The 17,676-nt window shown below is 46.5% G+C and overlaps 1 protein-coding gene across 1 annotated transcript in view; it reads right to left on the bottom strand.

The window, feature by feature from the left end:
- The window catches only part of tfr2 (transferrin receptor 2), a 69,350-nt gene extending 51,775 nt beyond the window's left edge, over nucleotides 1-17,575 (bottom strand). The window contains exon 1 of the mRNA XM_073048807.1: nucleotides 17,526-17,575. The gene's annotated coding sequence lies outside the window, so the exon portion shown is untranslated. The remainder of the gene's footprint in view (nucleotides 1-17,525) is intronic.
- Between the last annotated feature and the right edge of the window lie 101 nt (nucleotides 17,576-17,676).

Here is a 17,676-nt window from a genome sequence, read left to right as displayed (position 1 = left end):
GCTTTCTGTTTAATCCTGTCAAGTTAATTGTGACTAGCACGGGATTTCCACAGCCTGTGATTATTTAAAGCGGACTCCTGACTGGTGCTCATCATGGTGTCTTTGTGTGGAGAATGGTTTGTCTCATGGTGTCTCCCAGTTGAGCCTCCGATGTTCTTTTGAAATTCCTTGGTAAAACCTCTTGTTACAGTCTCTACATGGGAGCCTGCCGTTCCTCTGCACCCAGGTTCACTTGTAGCCAGTGGCCACCGTTAACAGGACCTAGTTTTCTTTTTTTCTAATTGTGTTCTTTCTTGTGGAAATTGTTAATTTATGCTTTCCTTGTGAATAGAAACATAGCAAACCTACAGCACAATACAGGCCCTTCGCCCCACAATGCTGTGGCAAATATGTACTTACTTTAGAAATTACCTCGGGTTACCCATGGCCCTCTATTTTCCTAAGCTCTTTATACCTGTCCAAGAGTCTCTTAAATAACCCTTAAATGTTGTGTAACCTGGGCTGTGAGCCTGTGATGCTGCTGTAAGTTTTTCATTGCCCCTGTGCATACATGGACTTGTGCACCTGACATTGACTTTCCTCTGCCAGTTTCACAATGTTTACAGTGCAAAGAGTGGGGGGGATTTGGATTTCTCCAGTGACGGTTTTTTGTTCTCGCTCGTTGCTCTCGTGACCCAGCCTATTGTGACTTGAACAAAGTTACCAGAGAGACACTGAAGCTCGTGGATCTAGACGTTTTTTATTTTGCAAAAACAAGCGACTGGCGTCAATCTGAGGCTCTCTTGGCAGAAGAGGCCTCCTGATGCAATATTACATGACATTTTTATATGCTAAAGATCAAAGTTAACAGCAGACAATTCCATAGTTACAATGTATGTACAATGCTTTCTTTGAATTGCATTTGGTTTTCACACACCTCCATCTTCACGCCCACACTCCAGACACCCACGTGACCCTAGGCCAATTTCGTGCCTATGTGGGTAGCTGAGGTGTAAGTGGGGTATTTCTTTGTTTGCAATTGACCCCATCCAGGAAGCCCATTGTTCTGAGCTGCATTTTAAATTCAATCTGCAATCCACATTCAGATCTGAAGATTGGCTGCTGTTGAACTTAATATTTGCTTTTTACCCTCACACAGCTAATAGTAATCCATGAGACCTTGCAGTGCCCGGTTTTGTATGCCAAATGGCCCTGCGCCGAAAGGTCCCCTCGGTGGTTGTGGGGTAATAAGTGCTAGACTTTTTTTTTTATTGCTCTCCTAGTTAACAGTCCAATCTTTTACAGGAAACTAACGCACTCGAATATCACAGAATAACGTGTCACGCAAAATACTTACTGACGCCTCAGAACCGCAATCACACTGTGATCTAATCAACCACAACCACACGGTCACTCTGATATAGTTCTGACGGTCATGTAACACAGCTCGGCCAGTCTGCGACGAACATCAACCACCTGTTCACACTGAGCCCATTTCCTTCTCCCTACAGTCTCACCAACTGCCCCCGATTTTACCCCTCATCCACACGCACTGGGGCAATTTACAATAGGCAACTGACCTAATGTGGTTGGGGTGTGGGCACTGTGGGTGAAACCAACTAGGTTGTGGGGCGAACGTGCAAACTCCACACACAGACACACACCAACACCAAGAAACAACAAGCAGGATAGACAAAGGAGAATCAATGGATGTTGTGTACTTGGACTTTGATAAGGTGCTACTAATGAGGCTGCTTAAGTTAAAAACCTATGGTATTAGAGGAAAGATAGTAGCATGGGTAAAGCAGTGGCTGATTGGCAGGAGGGAGTTAAATGAGCCTTTTCTGCTTGGCTGCTGGTGACTACAGGGACCAACTTCTGTTTGCACTGTTTGTCAATGATTTGATGATGGAATTGATGGCTTCATTGCAAAGTTTGCGGACGATACGGAGATAGGTGGAGGGACAGGTAGTTTTGAGGAAGTAGAGAGGTGACAGAAGGGCTTAGTCAGATTGAGAGAATGGGCAAAGAAGTGACATGGAATACAGAATTGGGAAGCATATAGGCATGCACTTTGGTAGAAGAAGTAATATGGAGAGAAAACTCAAGAATCTGAGCTGCAAAGGGACTTGTGCAGGATTCCCTAAAGGTTAATTTGCAGGTTGAGTCAGTGGTGTGGAAGGCAAATGCAACGTTACCATTAATTTCAAGAGGACGAGAACATAAAAGCAAGGATGTAATGTTGAGGCTTCATAAGGCACTGGTGAAGCCTCACTTGGAGTATTGTGAGCAGTTGTCTAAGAAAGGATTGATGACACTGGAGAGAGTTAAAAGCAAAGGAGGTTCACAAAAATTATTCCAGGATTGAACGGCTTGTGATATGAAGAGTGTCTGACGGCTCTGTGCCTGTATTCACTGGAATCCAGAAGAACGAGGGCTAATTGAAATCCATCGAATTATGAAAGGCTTTGATAGAGTGGATGTGGAGAGGATATTTCCTATGGTGGGAGGATCTAGGACCAGAGGACGCAGTGTCAGAATAGAGGGTCATCCTTTTAGAATGGAAATGAGGGGGAATTTCTTTGGCCAGAGAGTGGTGAATCCACAGGTGGCTAAGTCTCTGAGTATATTTAAGGCAGAGATCGATAGATTCTTGATTGGTCAGGGCAGGAAGGGTTACAAGGAGAAGGCAGGAGACTAGGGCTGAGAGGAAAAAAATGGATCAGCCCCAATGAAATGGTGACACAGACTCGATGGGCCAAATAGCCTAATTCTGCTCCTATATCTTATGGTCTTATGATTAATCCCTAAGATCCCCCTCTGTAGCAAAAAATTAGCAGTAAAATTATTCTGGAATGTTCCAAAGGCCAGGCTCTGCCTCGAGCAGAGGCTTCCAAACTGGGGTCCATGGACTCCTTGCTTAATGGTATCGGTCCATGGCATAAAAAGGTTGGGGATCCCTGATCGAGACGTTGAAAACGGAATCTGCTGTAAGAGAAACAGTGAGTCTACGCGGAAATGGCTGCTCTGTGACACAGCACGTTCGAGCGAGGACGTCTCTGACCCTTAACCTGCGGGCTGGAGCACTCTCACTTCTTGTGTAGCTGGTCACACCCAGTAGAATGTTTCCCCAAAACTTGCTTTAATTCTCAGTAACCAGTCAACTAATTCTGAACACCAGGGCTTCCTTATCAAGGGATATAGGGAGTATGGCATCGAGAAAGATGGTATTTAGACTTGAGCGGACAAGTGCTCTACTCCTGTTTCACTGGTACTAATCTATCTGAGTTCCCTGTGAGTCAGGTGCTCCCACTCTGGGGTCCACGGACCTTTCTGTTAATGGGAAGGGTCCACGGCATATGAAAGGCTGGGTACCCCTGCCTGAGCTACAATGCCTCTTATAAGGTTCCATGACTGTCTTTGAACTTTACCAACATCATACAAAGCCAAGCTCTCTTCTCGCTGCTGCCACTGGGAAGGAGGTACAGGAGCCTTGGGTCCCACACCTCCGGGTTCAGGAACGGTCATTACCCTTCAACCATCAGGCTCCTGGACCAGTGTGGATAACTTCACTCACCCCAACACTCATTTCACTAACTACAGACAACACACCCAAAATGCTGGTGGACACAGCAGGCCAGGCAGCATCTATAAAGAGAAGCACTGTCGACGTTTCGGGCCGAGACCCTTCGTCAGGTCTTACTGAAAGGAGAGATACTAAGAGATTTGCAAGTAGTGGGGGGAGGGGGAAATGCGAAATGATAGGAGAAGATCGGAGGGGGTGGGATGAAGCTAAGAGCTGGAAAGGTGATTGGCGAAAGTGATACAGAGCTGGAGAAGGGAAAGGATCATGGGATGGGAGGCCTAGGGAGAAAGAAAGGGGGAGGGGGGAGCACCAGAGGGAGATGGAGAACAGAATGGGAATGGGACGTGGAATTAAAATGTGTGGCCACTGGGAGATCGCTCCCTACGCTAAGCACATCTTTCCCTCCCCCCCCCTTTCTGCTTTCCACAGGGATCGTTCCCTACGCGACTTCCTTGTTCACTCGTCCCCCCCATCCCTTCCCACCGATCTCCCTCCTGGCACTTATTCTTGTAAGCAGAACAAATGCTACACCTGCCCTTACACTTCCTCCCTCACCACCATTCAGGGCCCCAGACAGTCCTTCCAGGTGAGGCGACACTTCACCTGTGAGTCAGCTGGTGTGGTATACTGCGTCCGGTGCTCCTGGTGTGGCCTTTTATATATTGGTGAGATCCGACGCAGACTGGGAGACCGTTTCGCTGAAAACCTACGCTCGGTTTGCCAGAGAAAGCAGGATCTTCCAGTGGCCACACATTTTAATTCCACATCCCATTCCCATTCTGATATGTCTATCCATGGCCTCCTCTACTGTCAAAATGAATCCAAACTCAGGTTGGAGGAACAACACCTTATATACCGGCTGGGTAGCCTCCAACCTGATGGCATGAACATTGACTTCTCTAACTTCCGTTAATGCCCCTTCTCCCCTTCTTACCCCATCCCTGACATATTTAGTTGTTTTTTTTTCCTCTCTCTCTGCCCATCACCCTGCCTGTTCTCCATCTCCCTCTGGTGCTCCCCCCCCCCTCCCCTTTCTTTCTCCCGCGGCCTCCCGTCCCAAGATCCTTTCCCTTCTCCAGCTCTGTATCACTTTTGCCAATCACCTTTCCAGCTCTTAGCTTCACCCCACCCCCTCCGGTCTTCTCCTATCATTTTGCATTTCCCCCTCCCCCACTACTTTCAAATCTCTTACTATCTTTCCTTTCAGTTAGTCCTGATGAAGGGTCTCGGCCCGAAACGTCGACAGCGCTTCTCCTTATAGATGCTGCCTGGCCTGCTGTGTTCCACCAGCATTTTGTGTGTGAGGCTTGAATTTCCAGCATCTGCAGATTTCCTCGTGTTGCTTATAGAATGCTTGCTTTTATTAGTCGGTTATGTTGTAACTTTATAAAACTCTGTTCAGGCCACTTCTGGAGTATTGCACACTGTTCTGGTCACCCCACTATAGGAAGAATGTTGAGGCTTTGCAGAGGGTGCAGAAGAGGTTCACCAGGATGCTGCCTGGTTTAGAGGGCGTGTGCTGTCATGAGAGGCTGGGTAAACTTGGGTTGTTTTCTCTGGAACGGCAGAGGCTGAGGGGAGATCTGATAGAGGTTTACAAGGTTATTAGAGTCATAGATAGAGTTGTCAGGAAGTATCTTTTCGCCTGGGGTTGAAATGTCTAATATCAGAGGGGGTAGGTTCAAGGGGAATGTGGGGTAAGTATTTTACTCAGAGTGGTGGATGCCTGGAATGGTGGTAGAGGCAAATACTTTAGAGGCTTTTAAGAGACGTTTGGACAGGCACATGAAGATGGAAGATATGGACGTAGTGTGGGTAAGAGGAGTTAGTTTGGGGGGGAGGGGTTTGATTTAACTTTAGCTGAGACAGCACAACATTGTGGGCCGAAGGGTCTGGTTTTGTGCTGTACTGTTCTAGGTTCTGTTGCAATGATGTGTGGAATCAGAGAGTGGTGTGCGGGCATTGGGTGGGATCTTGGGGGTTCGATGAGATTGTGGGGAGGAGATGGTCAGTCCACACGGAGTATTGTCTTCGGCTCTGGTCGCCTCGTTATAGGAAGGATGTGGTAGCTTTAGAGAGGGCAGAGGAGATTTACCAGGATGCTGCCTGGATTAGAGCATGTCTTCTGAGGAAGGGCTGAGAAAGCTAGGTCTTTTCTCTTTGGAGCGAAGGAGGATGAGAGGCAACTTGACAGAGATGTACAAGCTGATAAGAGGCATGGATAGAATGGACAGCCAGATTGGAAATGGCTAATACCAGAAGGCATAATCTTCAAGATTCAAGAATATTTGTTGTCATTTGTTCAAACAGAGTGAAAAGGGGAACAAAGTGATTGTTACTCCAGATCCCCTGCAGCATAAAAACACAATAACCATAAAGATCCGTCATGGGTAAAGCCCTCCCAATTTCTGACCCACATCTATACGAAACGCTGTTGTAGGAAAGCAGCATCCATCGTCAGAGATCCCTGCCACCCAGACCGTGCTCTCTTCTCACTGCCGCCATGAGGTAGAAGATACAGGAGCCTCAGGACTCAAGTGACCAGGTTCAGGAACAGTTACCACCCCTCAACCATCAGGCTCTTGGACAAAAGGGGATAACTAGACCCATCCACTGAGATGTTCCCACAACCAATGATCTCACTTTAAGGACTCTTTATCTCATCTTCTCATTATTTATCGCTATTTATTTATATTTGCATTTACACAGTTTATTGTCTTCTACACTCTGGTTGATCTTTCAATGATCCTGTTACAGATTTGGTGAGTATGCCCGCAGGAAAATGAATCTCAGGGTTGGATGTGGTGACATTAAGTACTTTGATAATAAAATTCACTTTGAACTTTAGGTTAGCTTACATACATAGACTGATCATGTGAACATGAAGTGATGGATGTTTAAGGTGATTGGAAGGAGGTTTATTGGGGGAAATTCCAGTGGCAGAGTTCTTACACAGAGAGTGGGTGTGTGGAACGTCTTGCTCTCTCCAACATCCCAACATCATGCGAGCTTGGCAAGTTACTTGCCCACTCTACCCTCCCCCCGCCCCCCGAATATGTGGGTGAGGGGTGGAATCTGAGGGACTTCGATGGGAATGTGGGGAGAATGGAAGGGGCAGTTGATGGTCGAATGGATGGGCCTGTTTCTGTGCTTTGTAACTTTAGGGGGCTCTCACTCTGCAATATCCAGCCTTGGATAGTTTGGTGTCAGTGAACTTGCTCAGTAGAACAATGTGCTGAAGCAATATGGGGTTCGTGGAGGTTGTTATAGCTGAGGGTGGTTGTGGGGACAAGCACCCACTACCTTTTAAATGCTCCCAACCGTTTCTACTGACAGGAGAAGGGGCAAAGGCAGGTGACTGGCACCTTAACATTGTTGCTTTGGGCAGATGGGGCTGGTCAGCTGTGGCTGGCAGCTCATCTAGGAGAAGGAAAACTCGGATCTCAAATCTCCACAGCCTTGTAGCTGTACTCATTATGGTGAAGGTTTCGGGAGTAAACCCCGAGGGGGAAAAATATGGAGCTGGAGTCCTGAAGACAGTCCTGCCTTGAGTTCATTGCTGACTGGCAACTCTTGCAGTGTTGTTGGTGCCGAACTTGTTCTGGTTTCTGCTGAGACTTTGATGGTGTCATCGGCTGTGTGGAGAGCGGGAGCCTGCCACATGGGAACAGCTTGCTCTCCGCGGTGAACTGCCCCGGCCTGTGCATCGAGGTAGCTGGGACGCAACAGCCATGGGCGACTCTGACCGACTCAACGGAGGCCTCAGGTTTCAGGGAATATTAGACCATAGGGCATAGGAGCAGAATCAGGCGTTTCAGCCCATCGAGTCTGCTCTGCCATTCCATCTTGGCTGATTTTACTATCCCTCTCAATCCCCGTTCTCCTGCCTTTTCCCTGTAACCCTTGATGCCCTGACTAATCAAGAATCTAGCAATCTCTGCTTTAAGTATACCCAGTGTCTCGGTGTCCACATCTGTGTGTGTGGCAACAAATTCCACAGATTCTCCAGCATCTAGCTAAAGAATTTCCTCTTCATCTCTGTTCTAAGGGAATGTCCTTGTATTCTGAGGCTATGGTCCAAGACTCCTCCACTATAGGAAACATAATCCCCATTCCTACCCTACCTGGGCCTTTCTATTAGTGGGGAATGACTTGGCATAGACTCCTGGAGGTAGAAACGCAGCTCACCATCTTCCTCTCCTCGCGCTCTCCCTCCACTTCCCAGTCCCTCTGGAGAACAGCCAGTATACTCAACGACCCCTCCCACTCTGGACATCCTCTCTTCCCCACCCCGTACGCCCATCAGACAGAAGATACAAAAGCCTGAAAACACATACCACCAAGATCAAGGGCAGCTTCTACCCCACTGTTATCGGACTCCTGAACCCCGGTAAAGTAGCCTACTTAACAAAAAGCCCCATCCACCCCATCTCTCTGCTCCCATAGGGCAGAAGATACAGAAGCCTGAAAGCACCTACCAACAGGCTCAAGGACAATTCCACCCCGCTGCTATCAGACCGTTAAATTATGAGAAAAGCATGGCAGCAGCCTCTACTTCCTTAGGAGTTTGTGAAAATTTGGGGTGACATCTAAAACTTTGACGAACTGCTATAGATTTGTGGTGGAAAGTATATTGACTGGTTGCATCACGGCCTGGAATGGAAAATCCTACAAAAAGTAGTGGATAAGACCCAGGCCATCACGGGTGAAGCCCTCCCTACCCCGAGCACATCTACACGGAGTGCTGCCGCAAAATGGCAGCATAGATCATCAGGGACCCCCACCATTCACGACATGTTCCCTTCTCACTGCTGCCATCAGGAGGAAGGTACAGGAGCCACAGGACTCATATCATCATGTTCAGGGACCATTATTACCAACAGAAGCTTGAACCAGTGAGGATAACTTCACCCAACCTCGCTCGTCCCATCACTGAACTGTTCTCACAACCTACGGGCTCACTTTCAAGGACTCTTCATCACGTGCTCTCATTATTTATTGCTTATTTATTTATTATTTCTATTTCTTTTGTAATTGCACAGTTGTTTGGCTTTTGCTCGCCGGTTGTCCATCCTGTTGTGTGCAGTCTTCCAACGCTTCTATTAATTTTCTTGCGTTTACTGAGTATGCGTGCAACAAAATGAATATTAGGGTTGTCTCTCAAAGTTCAAAGTAAATTTCATTATCAACATCTCAATGGATGGGCAAGTGAGTGTAGTTCTCTTTTGTTCAAGAGCCTGATGTCTGTGGGGTAAGATGGTGAACTATACCTACTTTAATAATAAATTTACTTTGAAGTTCGACTCAATTGATCGAATTGTCTCATCGTAAATATGAGAAAGTTAAAAACTTTATGAATTTTAAAAACGAATTAGCTGATCCTTGGACCACGTGGAAAGCTTGCCTGGCCCTGTGGTGCAGTAGGAATCCCTGGTTGTAATGTAGCCAGGGGTGGGTGAGGCGGTCTCTCCTGAGAAGGTTCCCTATCTCCCAGGAGCATGATGTGTGTAGGAGGGCGGTCAGTGTATGATAAGGTGGAGGTACACAGTGTGCAGGGTGATAACTGAGTGACCTTCCCCGCCGGTGGGTGGTGTACGTGGCTTTCCAGGAACTGCAGCTGCCCTGATCTTTCTGCTGGGCCTTTGGGGAACAAAGGGGATTGACAGAGAGCTGACTTGCCACAGCAAAGCCCACGGATCAGTACAGCACAGAGACATACCACCTGCCACGCATTCCCACTTGCCTGCGTTTGATCCACCCAGGGAACCAAGGACCCCTTCGGAGAACGGCAAGGCCCCACGCCAAAAGAAAAGGGTTGGGAACCCCTGCTCTAAACCATTCCTATTCCTATAGCTATTGGAATGCATCAGACCGGAAGCCCCTTGAAAGAACTGTGAGACTAGCTGAGCAGATCACGGGGTCTCCCTGCCATCCACTGAGGCCATTTATCAAGAGCGCTGCATATGCAGGGCCCTTAGTCTTATCAAGGATCACACCTACTCATCCAGCGTCCTCTTCGACTTTCTACTCCGATGCATAAAGACAAGAACGGTCAGAATAAGAAACAGTTTCTTCCCTCAGGCCGTTAGGCTTCTGCACTCCTGGCTGCATCGTATTCAAAGTGTCACTGGCTAATCTGTTTCGTCCCTTACAATATTTAATTTATGCACTTTACTTTGTTTATTTATGCGTAATTCATCTGTAGATTTTAATCCTTCCTTTCCTAAGTTATTGTGCGTTCTATGTGTGTTATGGGTACTACAGTGCTTTACCTCCCGGTTCGGAGAAGCAGTGTCTCGTTTGATGGTATACATGAATATGTTTTAAATGACAATAAATGACTTGACTTACTGTGCTGAATGTTGTTATTGTACCTGTAAGCACTTTAAACTACTTTTGATAAAGTTGTTCACATTGTAAATACCTGCTGGTATTTATGTAATTATGCACATTTTATTCCTTATCTGTACTTTAATCTCTAACTTGCTTATATATCCAGCCAGTGGTCACTTTACCAGCTACTCCTGTACACCTGCTCATTAATGCAAATATCTAATCGGCCAATCACGTGGCAGCAGCTCAATGTATAGAAGCATGCAGACATGGTCACGAGACCGAACATCAGAACGGGGAAGAAATGGGATCTGAGTGACTTTGACCACGGAATGATTGTTGGTGCCAGACGGGGTGGTTTGAGTGTTTCTGAAACTGCTGATCTGCTGGGATTTTCACACTCTACAGTCTCTAGAGTTCACAGCGAATGGTGTGAAAATAGAAAAAACCGAAGTGGGCAGCAGTTCTGTGGGTGAAAACGCCTTGTGAGTGAGACTGCGCGCGTACGGAGGGAGTGTGCACAGGTACACTCAGTGGTCTCTTTTTGGGTACTTCTAATAAAGTCGGCATTGAGTGTATGTTTGTGGTCTTCTCTGCTGTAGCCCTTCCACTTCAAGGTTCGAAATGTTGGATGTTCAAAAGTGCTCTTCTGCATGCCACTGGTATTTAAGTCTCTGTCGCCTTCCTGTCAGCTTGAACCAGTCTGGCCATTCTGTTCTGACCTCTCTCAATCACAAGGCATTTTTGCCCACGGAACCCACATTGTTACCATCAGGTAGGAGGGACACACTCAACGATTCAGGAACAGCTTCTTCCCCTCTGCCATCCGATTTCTGAATGGACACTGAACCCATGAAAACTACCTCAATACTTTTTTATTTCTATTTTTTGCTCTACTTATTTAATTTAACTTTTTAAGTATATATACTTACTGTAATTTATTATTTTGTATAGCAAAGTACTGCTGCTGCATAACAAATTTCGTGACATATGCCGGTGATTCTGAATTTAAGGCAAGCCAAGGGCATTGTAAACTTGAGGCACTGTGCAGAAATTAGTGCTGCCTGTGTGCATGAGTGTGAGTGTGAGTGTGTGTTGGGCTGAGTGAACTGGTACTTGTCAGTGCATGGGACAGAAAAAGTTACACAGCAGTCGATAAGCTACGCACGGGGACCTGGTTCCTGGATGTGAAGGGCTCCAGCTGCTATTGATCTGGCGGGAATCTTTGCGAGCCTTGCAACACAGCGCTGGCTTTGACACCAGCGGCTCTTTGGAAAGAGCTGCTGCTCTTGCTATGACGTGTTGTTTGCTCCGCAAGAGATCACAAGGACCAGCGGACCTGCAAATAGCTGGGCAAGGTTAACCTTCACCTTTTAGGACGTTGGCTCTGGTATCCAAGCAAACGGAGATAAATCAATATTGGCAAGTAAACTATTAACCCTTGACATCTCTCTCACTTGCCATCTTTTAGACAGGACTAAATATTGGCTTTCCATTTAGTTTTTCTATGTCTTCATCAACAAGAAAGAACTTAAATATGATTAAGTAAAATTTTGGCTTAGCTTAGTTCCAATTTCCCAGCAAATTTCAAAGTTGAAAGTTCAAAATAAAATCTATTATCAGAGTACATATATATCACCACATACAGCCTTGAGATTCATTTTCCTGTGGGCAGACTCAGCAAATCTATAGAATAGTAACAGGATCAATGAAAGATCAACTGGAGTGGAGAAGACATCAAACTGTACAAATGTAAATATCAATAAATAGCAATAAATAATGAGAACATGAGATAGTGAGATATAGAGTCCTTAAAGTGAGATCGTTGGTTGTGGGAACATCTCAATGGATGGGCAAGTGAGTGTAGTTATCCCCTTTGTTCAGGAGCCTGATGGTTGAGGGGTGATAACTGTTCCTGAACCTGGTGGCGTGAGTCCTGAGGCTCCTGTACCTACCACCATGGCAACAGCAAGAAAAGAGCTTGAACAGGAATAGATGTTGTTTTTCTGTGCCAGCATTTCATTAAATGTGCTCAAAGGTTCGGGAGTGCTTTACCCGTGATGTATGAGGCCAAATCCACTATCTTTTGTAGGGTTTTCTGTTCAAGGGCATTGGTGTTCCCATACTGGGCTGTGATGCAGCCAGTCAACAAACATCTATAGAAGCTGGTCACAGTTCCAGATGTCATGCCAAATCTCCACAGACTCACAGAAAACCTACAGCACAATACAGGCCCTTCGGCCCACAATGCTGTGCCAAACTCCTAAGGAAGTATGGGGGTGCTGTCGTGCTTTCTTTGCAGTTACAGTACATTTATACAATGGGTTCAGGACAGATCCTCTGAGATAATGACACTCTGCTAAGAACATTATCAATAACCATCCAGGTTATTCAGTTTTTCATGTTGGGGTGGGGTAAAACCTCTCCTTGCCTATCTTGCCCTCGGCTGCCTCAGTTCGATCTTCAGCCTTTCACGGGGAGCGGGGGAGTTAAACCTCTCTTTGCCTATCTTGCCCTCGGCTGCCTCAGTTCGATCTTCAGCCTTTCACGGGGAGCGGGGGAGTTAAACCTCTCTTTGCCTATCTTGCCCTCGGCTGCCTCAGTTTGATCATCAGAAACAAGCCCAGCAGAGATTGCACTTTCTGAGGAAGCTTAAACAAGCATCACTCCCCACTAACATCTTGACTACATTCTACAGAGGCGTGGTTGAGAGTGTGCATCACAACCTGGTACTCCAGCTGCAGTGCTGCTGACAAAAAAGCCTTGCAGAGGGTGGTTAGGGGAGCAGAGAAGGTTATTGGGGTCTCCCTACCTTCTGTCCAAGACCTCTTTCAGAGTCGATGCCTCCAGAAGACACGGTACATCATTAAAGACCCCTCACACCCTCTCCATAAACTGTTTGTTCTTCTGCCATCAAGTAAACATTACAGGAGCATCAAAACTAAAACCACAAGGCTACTAAACAGCTTCCTCCCACAGGCAGTCTGACTGCTAAATAGCTGCTCTACCTGACTCTGCTTTGGACACTTTTAACTTGCACTGGACACTTATAACTTGTTTTTAACTGACATGTGGCTGTTGCGTTTTACTATTTATTGTTATGTTTATTATTTAGTGCTGCGTTTGTTATGTTATGATCGCACTGCTCCTGGGAAATGCTGTCTCATTCTGCCCGGCAGAGCTGATGTACGGTTAGAATGACAATAAAGTTTTTGAATTTTGAATCTTATATCCTACTCGCCACATGGACTCCACACCACATGTGGAGCTCCGGACGTGGTCTGAAGTCATGCCAACAAAAAGGCGGCAGGAATCAGAAGGAAGCTAAGAGCGATGGCCTTCGCTGCGGGACTGACGGTCGCCAGAGGGGGAGGCAGCCTGGCCGTCTCCACCGGCAGTGTTGTGTCACTCCAGTCACCAACCGGCTGCCACGTTCTGTTTATTCTGTTAAAGGTTACTTTTGCAAAACTCTGCCTGGCCTAGAAATGTTCATTCACGGCTCTTTCATTACAAACAAAGAGAAGGACCTGCATTTCCATAGTGCCTGTAACAACCTTTGCTACTATAATTCAGGCTAGCGGGGGGAAGGAGCGCCTTACACCTCCTTTGGTAGAGATATATCTCCACCCCACCACCCTGATCAGATGGATACCCCCCCCCCACCACAATTTCTCTGTCGCACCCTTCAGCTTATTCTCTGACCCACACAAACACACACGAGCACACAACGTGCTGGAGGCTGGGATCGGTCCTACATCTCTGGTGTTCTGAGGTTGTAGAATTGCTTTCTACCTGACTGCATCTTCCTTCCGGATGGCTGCAACCACTCAGGCCCTTGAATTTCCCCTGCACACCTCACTTCCACCTTCAGTGACTCGGTTTTAAGATTCACATGATTGCAGAAACAATCCAAACATATGAGGGGTGATTGACAAGTTTGTGGCCTAAGGTGGAAGGAGATGAGTTATACAGCTCTTGTTACATGCACATGCAGTTCAACTCTTAGAGTGATTATGCAGAAAGTTTGAAGTTAATAACTCATCAGGGTGATTGATAAGTTTGTGGCCTAAGGTAGAAAGAGATGAGATATTAACTTCAAACTTTCTGCATAATCACTCTAAGAGTTGAACTGCATGTGTATGTAACAAGAGCTGTATAACTCATCTCCTTCCACCTTAGGCCACGGACTTCTCAATCACCCATCTGTGGACACTTTCTGGATGTCCAAGATCCAGTTGCCCCACGACCGCTGGACTAAGTGTGTAAATGTAGGAGGGGACTATGTTGAAAAATAAATGTGCTAGGTTTTCTAAAATTGACTCCTTCTACCTTAGGCTCCCTCGTATAGTGAAATGTTGTGAGCTCAGCTGAGCAAGGGTTGTGCAAGGCAAGAGTCGCCAGCCTTTCGGCGCCAACATAATGTGTCCCCACAACTCCCTGACCTGTACAGCCATGGTCACACATAAGGATCCTGGAATTTATTAGTCGAGGCACTGAACTCAACAGGAGGTTATGTTGCAACTTTATAAAACTCTGGTTAGGCCACATCCGGAGTATTGCGTACAGTTCTGGTTGCCTCACTATAGGAGGGATGTTGAGGCTTTAGAGAGGGTGCAGAAGAGATTTATACATTATACAGAAGAGGCAAATACATTAGAGGCTCTTAAGAGATGTTTGGATAGGCACGTGGATGTGAGGAAGATGGCGGGCTTTGGACAGGTGTAGGTAGGAGGGATTAGTGTTCCGATGTTCTGATTTGCTTTCAGTTGGTTCAGCACACCATTGTGGGCCGAATGGCCTGTTCCTGTGCTGTACTCTTCTATGTTCTCTGCTCTGTGGAACGTGGGAGGAAACCAGAGTGTCTGGGAGAAACCCGTGTCAGCGGGAGAACATACAACTTCTTTCCAGATGGAGGTGGAAAGTGAACCGGGATCGGTGAGCGTCGGCGCTGTAAGCCGCTATGCTCGCGCACTGCCTCACTTTGGTCACGTAGAGATTGGAACATGCACAGGACACCAAGTCACTTAACTACATACATATACCGTCAAACGAGACAACGTTTCCCCAGAACCGAGTGTAAAGCACCGTAGTATACAGAACACGCATATGACACACAGTAACACAGGAAGTAAGAATAAAACGTACAGAAGGAATTATGCATAAATAAACAAAGTGAAGTGCATAAATTAAGTATTGTCTGGCACAGAACTGATTAACTGGTAACCCTGAGAGGGAACCAGTATCCCTTTGCTGCAGAGTGAACAGCTTTGAAGCAGGTCCTTCGGCCTATCAAACCACTGCCAACCATCACGAACCTGCTTACACCAATCACATCTCACTCCCCTCCAGACTAAACCCATCACCCAAGCACTGGGGCGATTTACAATGGACTGTGAATCCACTAAACCATGTGGCTTTGGGATGTGGGAGGGAACATCGGACAGCAAAGATTTTGCTTCCTGAATACTTTTGGGTCTATCTTATGGATTTGGGGTTGAAAATCACCATGAGATTTCCCTATCATGCACCATTTAAAAAATCATCTGTGTTTGTTATTTCAAGTCAGATTACAAAAGGCATTATGTTGATCCACAAGTCAAACAGGTCATCAATGACAGGCAATTCGAAGAATTTCTAGTGGGACCAGAGAAAATCACATGGAAGGCATTCAAGGATGTTGTTGAAAATTTTCTTGGCAACGACAGAGCACCAAACTACGTGCAGCTGGTTGGCAACATGCTTCAAGCAGACAAAACCGTGAAGTGCAACATGTCACTAAAGATTCATTCTCTGCATTCCCGTTTAGACTTCTTCTCTGCAAATCTCGGCTCTGTCAGTGACCAGCATGGTGAAAGGTTTCACCAGGACATTGCGGTCATGGAGAAATGGTATCAGGGTGACTGGAATCCATCAACTCTGGCTGATCATTGTTGGATATTTCAATGAGAAGCCACAGACAGTGAGTACAAATGAAAATTATCAACAAAATACTTTTAGCTCAGTAGAACTATTGCAAAGCATCAGCACCATTATGCAATTAAACAGATTATATTCAATAAAAGTTAATTTCTTGCTTCTCCGAATTCCTACATGATTCAGGTAGTCTGAAATTATATTTGTGTTCAGCTTCACCAGGTCTATCATTAAAAAAAGTTTCTGAGGAAGCAGCACTTTCAAAAGAAAAATTGCTGTCCCATGAAATCATAGCATCTGGGGTGGGTGGGGTGGAAGCAGTTTCGCATGGACCCAAGCAGGATGTTCAAACTGCACGGGGCACAAGGTGATGATTGGACCCAAAGTCTTGGAGCACCATGCCGTCACTGTAGATCACCGCATGAGGTACTGGTGTGGACCCTACGCCCTTTTGGAGAATCCCTGAGACCTGTGCTAGAGGCACAGCTTAGCAGAAGTTCAGTGATGGAATAGAGACAGATGGGGCTGGTCAGCCGCGGTTGGCAGCTCACCTAGGAGAAAGAAAACTCTGATCTCAAACCCCTGCTATCTCACAGCTAGACCCACTCATGGGCAAGGCTTGGGAGTAAACCCCGAGGGAAAATCTGGAGCTAGCATCCCTGAGGTAGTCCAATGCAGAGAGGCAACCCCCGTGCCAAACTGCCATTCCTTTGGGTTCTACAGATGTGCGGAGAGAGGGAACTTGCTCTCCCTATCAGACTATGTATCTAGATATCTTTTACCACGGTCAGTCCTGACCGATGGGAGTTTCACAAAAGGATGAGAATGAAGACGGGTATAGGAGGAGGCCACTTAACCCCTCTACCCTGCTCCTCCATTTCATGATATACTGAAACTGCATCTTAATTTCCAACAACCCCCTTGTTTCTGTGATCTTCAGAGCTACTCCCCAATGTTAATGGTTTGATTTTGATTTTGCAGTGCACATTTGACTTAAGACCAGAAAAAAAGTGTACCTCTGACATTCCCCCCCCTCCCCAATACTTTCCTTCAATTGCTCCTCTTCTATTAGTCATTTCTGCTGCGGGGTAAAAGGCGCTGGCTGTCCTCTCTATCTATGCCAATTACATAGAACACAGAGTACAGCACATAGACAGGCCATTCGGCCCACAATGTTGTGCTGAATCAGCTAAAAAGCAAATCAGAAACACCCAAACACGAATCCCACCTACCTACACCATGTTCATATCCCTCCATCTTCCTCACATCCATATGCTGTCCAAACGTTTCTTAAAAGCCTCTAATGTATTTGCCTCTACCACCATACCAGGCAGCACATTCCAGACATCCACAACTTCGTGTAAAAACTCACCCCTCACATTCCCTCTGAACCTGCCCCTCCACACCTTCAAAGCATGCCCTCTGGTATTAGACCTTTCTACCCCGAGGAAACAGATATTCCCTGTCTACTCTATTTATGCCTCTCATAATCTTGTTAACCTCTGTCAGATCTTCCCTCAGCATCCGACAACCACAGGAAACATTTTGATTTCATTTCTTTGTACTTGCCTGGACTCGGAGATCTCCCCACTGCCCCACAAGTTGTTACTAGCTGTGCTTCTCTGAGGTGACGGCCTCACACCTGTCCACATTAAACTCTGTTCGCCACCATTTGCCCACAACACCGTCAGAGCAAAGTTAAAAGGATACTTACTCCCTCTCACTGCAGTCCCACTGTCACCCAGTGATAGAGCTGCCTGCACATAAAGCCACTTATCCCTCCTCCCGCCCCACTCCTGGTCACTGATACCGACTGACCCTCCCATCCAAGCTTGGAACGGTTTAACCCTTAGTGCACCGGGCCT

This window comes from Hemitrygon akajei, chromosome 6 (genome assembly GCF_048418815.1).
Source record: "Hemitrygon akajei chromosome 6, sHemAka1.3, whole genome shotgun sequence".
Classification (NCBI taxonomy): domain Eukaryota; kingdom Metazoa; phylum Chordata; class Chondrichthyes; order Myliobatiformes; family Dasyatidae; genus Hemitrygon; species Hemitrygon akajei.
The sequence above is the reverse complement of the archived record's forward strand: the minus strand, read 5'-3'. Positions and strand labels throughout refer to the sequence as shown.